Source organism: Mirounga leonina, unplaced genomic scaffold, assembly GCF_011800145.1.
Source record: "Mirounga leonina isolate KUSES-001 unplaced genomic scaffold, KU_Mleo_1.0 Mir_94, whole genome shotgun sequence".
Taxonomy (NCBI): domain Eukaryota; kingdom Metazoa; phylum Chordata; class Mammalia; order Carnivora; family Phocidae; genus Mirounga; species Mirounga leonina.
Window position 1 is genome coordinate 47,659,426 of NW_023270855.1, and position 14,506 is coordinate 47,673,931.

The 14,506-nt window shown below is 42.0% G+C and overlaps 1 pseudogene; it reads right to left on the reverse strand.

Annotated features, from left to right (window-relative positions):
* Positions 1-4,473: 4,473 nt before the first annotated feature.
* LOC118005580 lies at positions 4,474-6,697 on the reverse strand (annotated as a pseudogene).
* Between the last annotated feature and the right edge of the window lie 7,809 nt (positions 6,698-14,506).

The following is a 14,506-nucleotide window of genomic DNA, read 5'->3' on the forward strand; positions in this document are numbered from 1 at the left end:
GACAGAGAGCATGAGAGGGAGGAGGGTCAGAGGGAGAAGCAGACTCCGTGCTGAGCAGGGAGCCTGATGTGGGACTCGATCCCGGGACTCCAGGATCATGACCTGAGCCGAAGGCAGTCGCTTAACCAACTGAGCCACCCAGGCGCCCAATGAGTCTTTTTTTTAATTTAAGATTTCTATTTATTTATTTGACAGAGAGACACAGTGAGAGAGAGAACACAAGCAGGGGGAGTGGGAGAGGGAGAAGCAGGCTTTCCGCTGAGCAGGGAGTCCCATGTGGGGCTCGATCCCAGGACCCTGGGATCATGACCCGAGCCAAAGGCAGACGGTTAACAACTGAGCCACCCAGACACCCCGAGAATGAGTCTTTATTACCAAAGTGAATTTTTTGTTTTTTCAACTTATTTTGAAATAGTTACAGATGCACAAGAAGTTTCAAAAATAATACATAGAATTCCGCATACCTTCCACTGAATTTCATCTAGTAGTTACATTGTATAGAAGTATAGTACAATATCAGAATCAAGGATTTCATATTAGTACAATGTGTCTATATAGTTGTATGCAATTTTATCACAGGCGTGCATAAAATTGTCATTTTGAGGATATCATAGACATGGAATCACACAGTATATAACCTTTGGTGATTGGCTTTGTTTTGTTTTTGTTTTTGCACTCAGCATAATGCCCTGGAGATCCACTCAAGTTGTTCTATGTATCATGGCATTTTGTTCCTTTTTTATTACTGGGTATATCATGGGCTGAATTGTGCCCCCCGCTCCAAATTCATATGTCAGTGTTCTAACCCCTAGTACCTCAGACTATGACCTTATTTGGAGATAGGGTCTTTACAGAGATAGCAAGTTTAAAATGAGTTCATTAGGCTGGACCTTAATCCCATATGACTGGTGTTCTTATAAGAAGAGGACATTTGCACACAGAGATAACCACAGAGAAAAGATGATATGAAGATACAAGGAGAAGACATCTATGAACCAAGGAGGAAGGTCTGGGACAGACCTTTCTCTCATGGCCCTTGGAGGGAGCCAACCCTGCCAACACTTTGATCTCAGACTTCTGGCTTCCAGAGCTGCAAGAAAATAAATTTCTGTTGTTTAAATGACCCAGTCTATGGTACTTTATTCAGTTAGCCTTAGCAAACTAGTACAGAGTAGAATATCATTGTATGGGTGTACTGGTGTTTGTTCAACCATTCACGCATTGAACAACATTTGGGTCATTTCCAGTTTTTGGCTATTACAAATAAAGTTGCTCTGAATATTTGTGTGCAGGGTTTTGTTTTTTTTTTTGTGGACTGTATTATCATTTTTATAAACATTAAAGTCAACAATTAGTGAAATTGATGTAATATTTCATTTGGTAGTTATTTCTTTAAACATTTATTGATTTCAATTTTGTGGTTTTACTTTTGTGCTTTGGAGCAAAACTGCTTTGCTCTGGGATGCTGCAGAGTGCCAGTGGGCAGTGCCTGGCTTTGAAGCTTGAGGAAAGAAATAAGGGCCTGGTTAGACCCCCAGTGGTGAAATATGCCTCTGGAGAATCTTGGGAATGATCCACTTGATTTTGAAACATTAGCATCTGCTAGTGCTTGGGTTGGATCAAACATCATGAAAGAGGGTGGGTGTCACTGTGAGTGGGGTTGAGGAATGAATTCCTCTATGCTTATATTTATTATCTTCTTGATGAATTGACCCTTTTATCGTTATGAAATGTCCTTCTTTATCTCCGGTAATTCTCCTTGCTTTCAAGTCTGCTTTTTCTGATATTGAGGTAGACATGCCAACTTTCTTATGATTAGTATTTTCATCACTTGCTTTTCATATTTTTGTAAGAAATCCATAGCCAAGGAAACTTGAATGGTCAATAAACTTATGAAAAGATGCTCATCCTCACTAGAAATTGAGGATATTGAGAGTAAAACAATCAATAAATATACTTTTCCTTCAGGAAATTGGCTAATTTTGAAGTTTTATCATTCAAAATGTTGGTGACATAGTTGGGAAAATGACCACTCTCCTCCGTGGGTGGCAATCTTTTCAGGATACTTTGGCAAAATCTATTCAAGCAAAAATGTGTGCACTTTATGGTGGAGCAACTCATCTTTTATTTTATTTTATTTTTTTGAGAGAAAGAGAGTGTGGGTGGAAACGGGTGGGGAGGGGCAGAGGAAGAGGGAAAGAGAGATTTTTTTGGTAAAGATTTTATTTATTTATTTGTCAGAGAGAGAGAGAGCACAAGCAGAGGGAGCGGCAGACTCCCCACTGAGCAAGAGCCCGATGAGGGACTCCGATCCTGTTGGCTGATTGAATTTAAATAAAAAATTTAAAAAACCTAATCAGCCCCACTGAACCTTACTCCTTTTTATGTTCCCTTCACTGTATCCACCATAGTGAAATGTTTCTTTAAAAGTATCTCAAGTTTGGGGAGAAATATACACACATCCAGTCTATTTTTTGTAACTTCAGGGAAGCTTTACTGGATCTGGGAGGAGCACGGGTAGAAATGAAAAAAGAAGGGCCACAGGGAAGATTCAGGTCCTCTGGTTTGTTCTTACTGGTTTGTAAAATATACCCTCCCCACCACACTCACTTGCCTAGTCCTGAGAGCAGCAAGACCACGAAAAGGGTCTGACCTTCATTTCACCTATGACCTCAGAGTGATCTGCCCAAGAATGACTGTAGCCAGGAGGAGACAAGAGAATTCTCACTACCATGCTATATCTCCTTACCTTGATTTTTACAATTTCCTTTCTAGTCTTCAGGAGCATTTGCCAGTTGGAAGCATTGTGATATACTGAACATGGATACAGATCCTGAATTAGAATCCCAGCTCCCCTACTTCCTAGTTGGGGGACCTTGGATATGTTGCCTAAACTCCCTGTGCTTCAGTTTCTGCATCTGTAATTAAGACAATAACAGGAAGTACTCACAGGGTTGTTGAGGGTGTATGCTGTGATAATAGAAACCCTGTTGGATTTATAGATAAAAGTTTATTTATCGCCCATATAAATTCCAGTGTAGGTCATCTCTGATACCATACTATACTACCCTGATACTCTTCTGTAGTCAAGTTCTGATACTTTGTTGTATTATTGTTACCATAAGTAATACAGTATTCTATAGGTATCATTCTTGATACCTATATTGACTGGTCCCAGACAGCTCTGAAAATGGAGCTTGGACTTAGATGTGGGCTTTATGACATAGTTCAAATACTTAAAAGCTCCCAATCAATAACCCCTTTTCTCGACACACACGTAGATTGGCACCCATCGTTCAAAATGCTTAGGATGACTTGTCAACTCAGCCTTCATATGCACAAGAACAGCTCTGATTCCTAATCTAAAGATACATTTGGTAAATATCTCTGCAAAGATAAAGATCAGGGATGTATGTTTCCTCTGGAAATCTTTAATTGAGTAATCTTAACTCTTGTACCCAATGGTGATGACAACAAAAGTTTAAAAAAGGCAGCATCCAATCTTAGATGGCCTTGACATTCAGATAAGAGTGGGCTTCGCCATCTTATATCTCTGCTTCATAGTAATTGAGACAGTAAAAGTAACACGTGCTTGGACTGTCCAACCAGGGTCATCTTGAGCAACAGTCTTCCACTTCTGTGAAACCTAAAATTGTGACTCAAACAAAGATACTGCTGAGAACCAACATGGGCAGGGATCTTTAGAGCATCACTGCCAGAGCACTAACCCCTATATCTCCTTTCTTACTTGGATTCCAGAGATTGTATCCCAGGCCCATCACTCACTGTGCATAAATGTGTAAGAATGGGGAGTAAGCCAGGACCCAAATGTGTGGCCAAAATACCCACAAGCTATTGGGTGAACATTATTTTAGTAAAACTTTCCTTCTGTTTAAGAATAATAATAATAATAATAAAAGACCCAAGGGAACAGCCCCTCCTCTTGTTTAAGTGATTGGGTTCACTATTTTGTTTTTTATAAATCCCCAAGAGAAAAAGTAGGTCTGGGAGGAGAAAAGGAGTTGTTATAGGTATCAGGGATGATACCTATAGAATACTGTATTACTTATGGTAACAGTAATACAATAAAGTATCAGAACTTGACTACAGAAGAGTATCAGGATAGAATAGTATGGTATCAGAGATGACCTACACTGGAATTTATATGGGCGATAAACTTTTATCTATAAATCCAACAGGGTTTCTATTATCACAGCATACACCCTCAACAACCCTGTGAGTACTTCCTGTTATTGTCTTATTTACAGATGAAGAAACTAAAGCACAGGGAGTTTAGGCAACATATCCAAGGTCCCCCAACTAGGAAGTAGGGGAGCTGGGATTCTAACTCAGGCTGTCTGTGTCCTTGTTCAATATATTACAATGCTTCCAACCTTGCACCACATGAAATGCAAAAGAGACAGGCCTCAACTGTAAGGGAGGGTCCCGAAAAACCTAGAATCCTCCATGAGGTCATCTCTTTGACCTAAAGCCAGTTCTTCCTAGGACCTTGACCAAAGCCATTTGAACCTCTCGGTTTCTCAAGCTATAGATGAGGGGGTTGAGTGTGGGGGTGACAAGGCTGTAGAAGAGGGAGACCACATTGGCTTGCTGTGGGCTGTGGTAGGTACCTGGAACCATGTACATGAACATGGCTGCCCCATAAAAGAGCCCCACCACAGTGATGTGCGAGGAGCAGGTGGTGAAGGCCTTGTGTCAGGCATCGGCCGAGTACATGTGGAGAACAGCTCTCAACACATGGCTGTAGGAGGTGGTGATGAGTGACAGGGACAGCAGCAAGATCAGCACCCCTGAGATGGACAGCGACAACTCATGAGCAGAGTTGTCTGCACAAGAGAGCTTCAGCAGAACAGGCAGCTCACAGAAGTGATCCACAGTGTATGAGGCACAGTAGGGGAAGTGCAGGGTGATGGAGGTCTGGATGGAGGCCACAAGCACACCTGACAACCAGGAGGTGCCCACCATGACCAGGCAGACCTGATGTCTCATGAGCATAGGATAATGTAGGGGGTGGCACACGGTAAATAGCGGTCATAAGACATGAGGGATAGCAGGACACCCTCAGAGACACCCATCAGCATTAGGAAGAACATCTGAACTGCACAATCACCAAAGGAGATGGAAACCTCTCCCTGCAGGAAGTCAGCTGCCATCTTGGGGATGGTGACCAGTGGAAAGCCAACATCCAATAGGGAGAGTTGACTGAGCAGGAAGTACATGGGCGTGTGGAGCCTGGAGTCTGTGTGGATCGGGAAGAGCAGGATGGCATTGCCCAGAAGGCCCACAGTGAATATGATAGCCACAAGGGAGAACGGGACCAGATGCGACCCTGAGTGGCTGAAGAGCCCCATGAGAGTGAAGTCCAAGTCATTGACTGAATTGATTCTCTCATCCTCCAGGAAGTATCACTCATCTGTAGGAAGAACAGGATATTTGAAAAGAGTCTCAGTGGGTAATAGTTTTGTCTTATATGCCAAATAGAATTGCTTAGTAGTGGTTGCTTAAAGTCTCAAGAAGGATGATGAGCACATTCAGCCTCAGTAGGAAAAAAACAAAACAAAACATAGCATCACTGATTCATTATGTCTGCTTTGGTCAGGAGATGGGGAATAGCAAAGTCTTGCCTTTGCCTTTCAAGCAAGCACTATCCACCAACACTTGCAGTTGACCTCTCTGTCCCCGAGCTAGGGAGTACAAGTCAGTCCCAGTGGAATATTGGAATATACCTCATCCCCGATGCCCTGGGACCAAAGCAGGGGAGATGTTCCAAAGAGATTAGATATCAACTAGGGAGACCTTGCCAAAGATAATAAGGGATGATGAGCCTGAAGAAGGAATATGGAGTGTGTGGATTGTTTGGTATATGGTTAAGGGAATATACTCTGGGATAGAGGAAGATTTGAATACCAACTCAGCTGTGTCCTACCTTTGTGACTTTGGACAAGTTATTTAACCTTTCTGGGAGTCAGTTTTCCCATCTGTCTACAGAGATTAAAAAAACACTTACCTTGTAGGAGTAGCTGTGAGTATTAAATGAGATAATGAATTAAACAGCTTAGCTCAATGACAACCATATGGCAATTTCTTGATTTAAGTTCACAATTATTACTCATATTGTAGAGGAAATGTAAACATTAAAAAGGTCAGCTGGGTAGGATGGTTCACCTATAATAGGATAATGTATGCCTGGTACTTAGCTCAGTGTCTGGCATATAGTAGGACTGTTCAATATGTATTAACCCTTTTTGTTGATGTTATTCAACATTGTAACTCTTGTCCACTTGCATGGCAAAAATTGATCAATTCAAGTTTATTCTCATCATGCTCTCCTGAAATGACAATTTCCCTGTTCTTATCCTAAATTTGTGGTTCTTAACCAGAGGTGATTCTGCCCTCTTTCGTGGGACATTTGCAATGTCTGGAGATATTTTCAATTGTCATGGCTGGGGTTGCTAATGGATCTAGTAGGTAGAGATCAGGGATGCTACTAAATATCCTATAATGCACAGGATGGTCCCCCCCTATCACAAAGAATTGTCTGGTCCCAAATTTCAATAGTGCCAATGTTGAGAAACCCTTCAGCTGACATCCATCCACTCTTCTCTGACCTGGAGCAGAGCCTCTGGGAGGTCTCTTGGGTCCACTGTCTTGGTCTTCTAGCAGAGATAAACTTCATGTCAGATGCATGCCTAGAGATTAATCTGTGAAGTTGAATTTCCAGGTACATTTTAAAGGAATTATTAATAAGACCAGACCCAACTTAAATCCCTGGAGAATTGCATTGTTTCCATGACTCTGTATAGAGAAGGGTTCTTTAATCATTATCCTTTGGGGCAAATTCATAGCCAGTCTCTCTGGACCTTTTCAAAGGATTTTCAAGTGGACAGTATACTTATTTCTTCTCTTTTCACCCATATCTCCCCCTTGAGCCCCCACCCCCACCCCGCCAAAGGGAAGAAAAGGGAGGTGATTCTTATTAAGCAGTTACTATGTACTGGACATCATGTTAAGGTCAGAGAAAGGTTGATGGGCTTCAGTTGAGTGTTTCTCAATGTTGGCATTATTGACATTTCAGGATGGATAATTTTAAGTATACAGGCATTTCACATTTAACATTTAAGTGTTATGGGCATTTTTTTTTAAACTTGATCTTACTGGTAAGTGTTATCATCTGCCTTGTATAGGTGAAGGAACAGATATTCAAAGAAGTGCAATAGCCAACTATACTGGGTTGAATAGCGTTTCCCCCAAATGCATGTCCACCTGGAACCTCAGAATGTGTCCCTATATGGAAAGAGGGTCTTTGCAGATATATTAAGGATCTTGAGATGAAGTCATCCTGGATTTAAGGTGTTCTCTAAATCCAGTGACTTGTGTTATTCTAAGACAAGGAGAGGACACACAGAGACACAAAGAAGGTGGCCATGTGAAGATGGAGGCAGAGATTGGACTGACCCAGCTATAAGCCAAGGAACACCAAGGATTACCAGAGCTGCCACAGTCTAGGAGAGAGGCATGGGACAGATTCTCCGTCAGACCCTCCAGAAGGATTCAATCCTGGCAACACCTTGATTTTGAACATCTGGCCTCCAGAACTGTGAGAGAACAGATGTCTGTTCTAGACCACCCAGTTTGTGTTACTTTGTTACAGCAGCCCCAGGACATTCATACACCAGTCCAAGATCACCCAGCAAACAAATGGTAGAATTAATTTTTAAACAACAGTTGGTATGATTCTAGGGTTCCTGTGTTTTTTCTTCACACCTCACTTTCCAACAAAAAATAATGGATCGATCAGATCCTGCTTTCCTAAGTAAAGCTTTGGCGTTCCTGCTCCAGTTATGTTTATTTCTTCTATTTGACAGTTATCCTGCTGCCTGGCCTAGGGCAGGAGCCACTTCACCAGCTGTGGGTCCATGGTCTTGAATATCCTTGCCCTGATGCTCCCTCCCTCACTTACCTGGCTTTGGCACGGTGGTCCTTTCAGTGGATTTGTCAACAGCCCCCCAGTCTCCACTTTAAGAAACCATGCAAGTCAACTCTGATTTACCTCCAAGAAATGTCAGTCTACAGCACGATGTGAACTCAGTGCTACTTGCCCTGGTACCTTGGATCCTCTACCTCTAAAGACCATAGGATGTCTCCCCAATGTCTTACCTATGAAAGGCCTCCTTCCTTCCCTTATACTCAACACTGTTTCCTTGACCTCACTTTCCCTTCCAGAATTGCCAGGTGGTCCCTTTGCTAATGATGCATCCACAGAGCAGCACCTTCCCCCATTGCTGGCTTTTGGAATCTCCTCTAAGCAGCTTCTCCAACAGGACTGTGATTCCCTCTGTTGTGGTTTGCCTGGGGCTTTGCACACATTCTTCCTTCAGGACAGGATGCTTCCCTCCACTAAACCCAACTTCCCCAGTCAGGCAGCAGGAAGAACTGGACAGAGACCAGTCTGGGCTTTGGGTGTGTTGTCTCCTTGTTCTAAGTCAGCTGCCTCACACTTAGGATGAAGAGCCCCTCCAACTCCAACCATTTTTAAAAAGTAAGCTCTATACCCAACTTGGGGCTTGAACTCATGACCCTGAGATCAAGAGTCGTATGAGCTACCAACTGGGCCAGCCAGGTGCCCCTCCAACTGTTTTTTGAGTTGACTTTTAAACCCCTTCCTTTCTATGTTTTCTAATTGCTGTTTGCCTTTCAGATCTGATACTCTTTGCTGAAATGAAAGATGAGATAAGAGGCACTGGAGTTAGCAGATTCTCTGTTGCCAATAAAACCTTCACAGCATCTCCCACCTATGAAGAAGCATGGCTGAGCTCTTCTTCCATCAGACGACACAGGTGGTCCAGGGTACGTTAAAATGTTTTTATTTCTTTTAAAATCAGAAGAGAAAAGATGACTGCATCTAACCAGAGCTATAAGTGCCTTTATACCAACAACAAGCTGTAAAATATAATTTTTTAATGTTGTTTATGGAGGAAGGGGTCCACAGAAGCAAAAGTGCCTCTGGCCCATTCAAGTTACACTGCATTCCTGCCATTCCCTCTCTTTGCTAGTTTGGTAATCAAATAATCAGTACTTGAGAGTCCAATTCACAAAGTGTTTTCTGTTTGACCCTCACTCCTGACCACACAGCATGAGGAGCATAGAAGCTCTCGTTATGCATTTGCTGGATGACAAAATCTGCAAGGGAGATACTTAGTGTAATGACATGTCTAAGGTGGCACAGGGATTGATTGGCAGTTCTGGGACCTGAGCCCATTCTAACCGGTCCCAGTCATGTGTTTTTTCTAATCTGCGTGTTAAACAGAAATTTGGCTCTTTCTGCCTGGCTCTCCAAGCTGATCTGATCGATCTCTGAAAACTGCTTCGGGATGTCTGTGTTTTAGACTTTCTGGAAGGTGAGCTGAAGGTGTCTCTGGGCTGTGGGAGGGAGCATGTCCTAAATTCAATCTCTTGGCAATGATCAAGAACTCCAGGTCCTCCCAGCTCAGTAGCTTCTATGGACGTTCATGTGTGGACGTTAAAATAAGTAACCGCCTCTACCTCCACCGCCACCCGAGGCTCGAGGCTCAAGGCAGTGCTGATGGGCTGAGGTAAAACAAATGGTAAGACGCTCACCTGTGAGCTGGGAAAGATTAAGAGGCATATACAATCTCTCTGTCCCTCCAAATGCCTGCATATACTCAAACTCTGCATGATCATAAAAATGAATATAAAACTATCAACTTCCGGGGCTCTTTCTTGCCATCAATATCTCCTGTCTAAACATGCCCACTCTCCAGAAAGTGTCACAAGCAGTGGGGTTCCAGACTCTCACCTCTACTTGCCAGGGTCTAAGAGACCCCCTCCTGGCTCCCACACATACTTCAATTCTCCTTATCCTGGGACGCCTTCTTGATAAAACCTCCCTGGAATCCAGCACCTTTGGTTAATGAATCTTGCTTTGGTCTATGGGGTGACTGACAAAACTGTCTGAGGAAAGAGGCTCTGGGGGACCGTGTTGCATCAGAAAGCTTCTTTTTATCTTCCCTTTTTATCAAAAAGAGAAAATCAATCGCGATGGGAGCTAGAGCCCTTGAGACTGAAATTATGCCAGGAGATACATTTTCCAACCTTCAGTTCCAGGAAGGTGGGAAGCACTGGGGTGGATAATTGAACTTTTCAAGGAATCTAAAGCCAAACAATAGTGTCAGATAATTCAGAAGTCTTTATTTGTCCTCTTGCGGGAGAAGGGGATGTGAGAATCATTTATTTATCTATCTATCTATCTATCTATCTATTTATTTATTTATTTTTAGCATGGACACAAATGAACCTGAACACACACAAAAACATTTCTAATTTTAGAGAATTTTTTCTGAGCAAAACAATGAAGCTGTGACGTTGGAAGAATAACCAGGAAAGAGCCCCACTTATTCTACCTATTCTTGAGTAATTCCCTTCTCTAGTTTATAATCTCTGAGGGTGCTCACAGAACTCACAGACACAAGAGGACTCAGTGAAGATCGAAGGTATTGGTAACCCATAAGCACCTTGGCAAGATAACTGAAAAAATGAGAAAGGTCTTAGTGTGTATGTAATAATACCCTGATCAAAAGCAGGTGGTGAATCAGGGAGTGCACAAGAGTAATGAATGAAGATGCAGAACTGGCTGGGCCCAGAGCTGTAAGCTTATAGGTCATAAATTACAGAGTCTTGCAGGCAAGAATCCAGGCAGCAATGGCTACAAATAAATCATGGTCAAGGAGACAATTGTTGATCCCAGCTAAAACCATCCAGGTAAGGCAGTCTGCCAAAGCGATTGCTTTGTACCCTTCTGGATGTCTTCTGGTATTTCAGGGACCATGATGGAGGTGAAAAGATGTCAAGTAAAGGAGGAGTTGGAGGAGATGAAGCCCAAAGAGGTGTGGAGGTGGGAGTCAGAGGTGACAAAAAGCGAGGACTCAGCCATGAAGATCAAATTCAGCCCAAAGAGAAGCTACTGATCCTCTGGCTTCTCTGAGAATCCCATGAGTAATTCCTTAGTAATGATTTGGCTTTTGTTTCCATGAACCTGCCCGTGCCTCATGGGAAAGACCACCAGGTCAAGGAAAGAGACAAAGAGGGTCATATATCCAGCAAAGCTATCTTTCAAATATGAAAGTGAAAGGCATTCTAAGATAAAAACTGGGAGAATTACAAGAAGACTGGAGAAGGTGGGTTTAGTGGAGGGAAGCATCCTGTCCTGAAGGAAGAATGTGTGCAAAGCCCCAAGCAAACCATGACAGAGAGAATCACAGTCCTATTGGAGAAACTGCTTAGAAGAGATTACAAAAGCCAGCAATGGGGGAAGGTGCTGCTCTGTGGATGCATCATTAGCAAAGGGACCACCTGGCAATTCTGGAATAAATAAATGTTTCTTCATTTGCTGTATGCTCCCAGGACAATTTCCAGAGATTTTAAATGGATGTCCATGTATGATTTCACTAGGTTCACCAGCAAACAGATATATGAGAGGTCTATTATGTGTGTGCGGTCTCCCTCTATATTTGGTATTTTTCAAAACCAGGTTTCTTTATTGCAGATTAAAATAAACATGAAATCTAAAAAGGCGGAAAAGTGAAAGGAAGTTAACTAAAATATAAGCTGTAAAAAACAAATAACCAAAAAGTAAGTAGATTTAAGTTATTTCCTAATGAAACAAAATTTAAGACCTGCAGTGTAGTAATAAGATTCCTGACATCTCCATGCATCTGGTGGACAGGGCAGAGCAGGGGCCTCCAGATTATAAAGCTGCTGGGGACATCTCCAAATGGCAGTCTGATAGGGATCTTGGGCTCAATATGTCCAAACTAAACTCTTTAACTTTCTGCTGGTTCCAAAAATGGTTTCATCGATCCAATTTCTAGTTGTGTGCATTTTTTAAGTTTGCCGTTTTTATTTTTTTATCTTTTAAATTTTATTTAATTTCAATTTAATTAACATATACCCTATTATTAGTTTCAGGGGTAGAATTTGGTGATTCATCAGTTGTATATAACACCCAGTGCTTATCACATCACCTGCCCTCCTTAATGCCCATCACCCAGTTAGCCCACCTCCCCTCCAGCAACCCTCAATTTGTTTCCTAGAGTTAAGAGTCTCTTATGGTTTGCCTCCCTCTCTGTTTTCGTCTTATTTTAGTTTGCTGTTACTTGTAAATGTTGCTGTTTTGCCGTCAATGAGTACACGTGCTGTTACCGAACAATCAATCACAGCCTGTAACTCAGAAAAGGAATGGGTGGGCCTTGGCGTTGCCCCAGCCAATAGCCACCCCATCCCCTCCTTCCCCGAATCCCCACGGGGCTGGACAAATTGAGAGGACAGCCCCTCGCTGGGGTCGCCAACACTGTTGCCTGAACAAACGCGGATAAACTCTTCGCAAGAGAAGCCAGTAACTCAAGAGAGGAGGGTTGGGAAGAGAAAGAGAGAGATTTATTTCGGGGTAAGGGCAGCCCGGGCAGGTGGCAGGTTCGAGCCTTGACTACCGACCTCTCCGCCCACAGAGGAACACCTAGAGTTTCATAAGGAAAGGGGGCGGGGAGAAGTTGGTGCTGCTAGAGAGCAGGCAGAAAGCACGAGATCAGGGGCGGGTCATTATGTGTTCAGCCTGGGATCAAGGGCAGCGAATGGGGTGTGTGAGGGTGTGGTCTTCTAGGCGGTCCTTTGCTAGCAGGGGTTTTCGGGTCTGGAACTTGGAATGTTCGGTCATTGCAAAACACCTTTATCAATGACTCCAGAAGGTGCGTAAGAAATAAGCACAATGGGGTTTAGTGTAAGAGTTAAGCAGTCTTGGGGCGCCTGGGTGGCTCAGTTGGGAAGCAGCTGCCTTCAACTCTGGTCTTGATCCCAGAGTCCTGGGATCCAGCCCGGAGAACCCCACATGGTGTTCCCTGCTCCCCGGGGAGACTGCTTCTCCCTCTGCTCCTCCTCCGCTCCTCCCCTGCTCCTGCTCACTCTCTCTCTCAAATAAATAAATAAGATCTTAAAAAAAAAAAGTTAAGCTGTGTTGTTTGTTTCCGGTTTTAACTGTTGGGGTCTATGGTTGAGCCAGAGGGTTCACTAACAGTAGGAAGGTATGGGTGGTTTGGAATCTGTTGAGTGTTTTTTAGGCCACATATATGATGACTTCTTTTTGTTTCTTTTATTTTTTATATATATTTTTAAATTTTATTTTATTATGTTAGTCACCATACTATGATGACTTTTTATAAATATTTGATTAATATTAAATATAATTAAGTGAATATAAATTTTAAAATATGCTTATGCTTTATAAATATAAAATAAATGTATGAATATTTATAAATAGTTACATAAAATTTATATGAATTATACAATTTGTATCTAGAGAAAGGAGGTAGTTGGGAGTATGGGCTTTGGATGTGTTGATGTGCATATGAATGACATGCTCCTGGGTGAGTTGTTTGCTCTCTCTAGAAATTGGCTAGTCTCTCCAGGATCATCAAGGCCCTAGGTGTCAACACATCAGAAAATTAAAAGGCATGGCTAATACAAAATACCAGTGTGAATTCAGTAACTGCCAATTGTTTACTATAAGGTGATGTGTATCAGCTGCAGTTTTATTTCCATATAAATAGAGCTGAAAATGTATATCTTTGTAGCCAATTACAGACTACATGCAGGCATTCTGGACATTTTCTTTGTTCAGTGATAAACTTAGCTCATTCTGTATGTATGAATTGGCATGTTCTTTGGGTTTTAATTTTTATTTCTCCAACACTTCTGAGTTGTCTGATGGTGAGTCCAGGTCTACGAAGGTTCTGTCCTTACTTTTGACCTCCCTTGAATAATTTCTCTCTAGGATGGTGGAAACAAAATTTATGGGGATCATCTAGAAGGCAATGTCACCCAATATCAGATATAAAAAGATTCTGAACTGGTGGTTACATAGGAGCCAACTGTGTTGTGTAAAAGTAGGATGACATTATTGTTATGCTGGCTTCTAAAATAGGTCTGCAGAAAACACCAATTGATAGATGGATGTCAAGTAGGACATCCAAACTGGAAAATCCATTTTTTTTTTTTACATTTGATCCCCCAAAGCAAGGGAACTATAAAAGTCCCTTATTCCATTAGTAGTTATATAGCAGTTTAACTGTGCAAAGTATTTTCATATCCCTTTTCACATTTTTACCTTTATTGTGAAATATAATGCATATACACAAAATATGTAAACAAACATATACAATCAATGGAAGGTTCTATAATCAATGTTCACTCATTACAACCCAAGTGCAGTAAAAGATGCTTGCCAGACCAGAAGCCCCACATACTCATCTGTCATCACACGGTTTAATTCTCCAGACTTATCCAGTATCCTGAATTTCTGATAATCATTTACCAGTTTTCTTTATAATTTTATATATATATATATATCCCTAACAATTGTCTACATATTTGGGTATAAAAGCCCCAAGATACTAATACACCACCTATTATATAT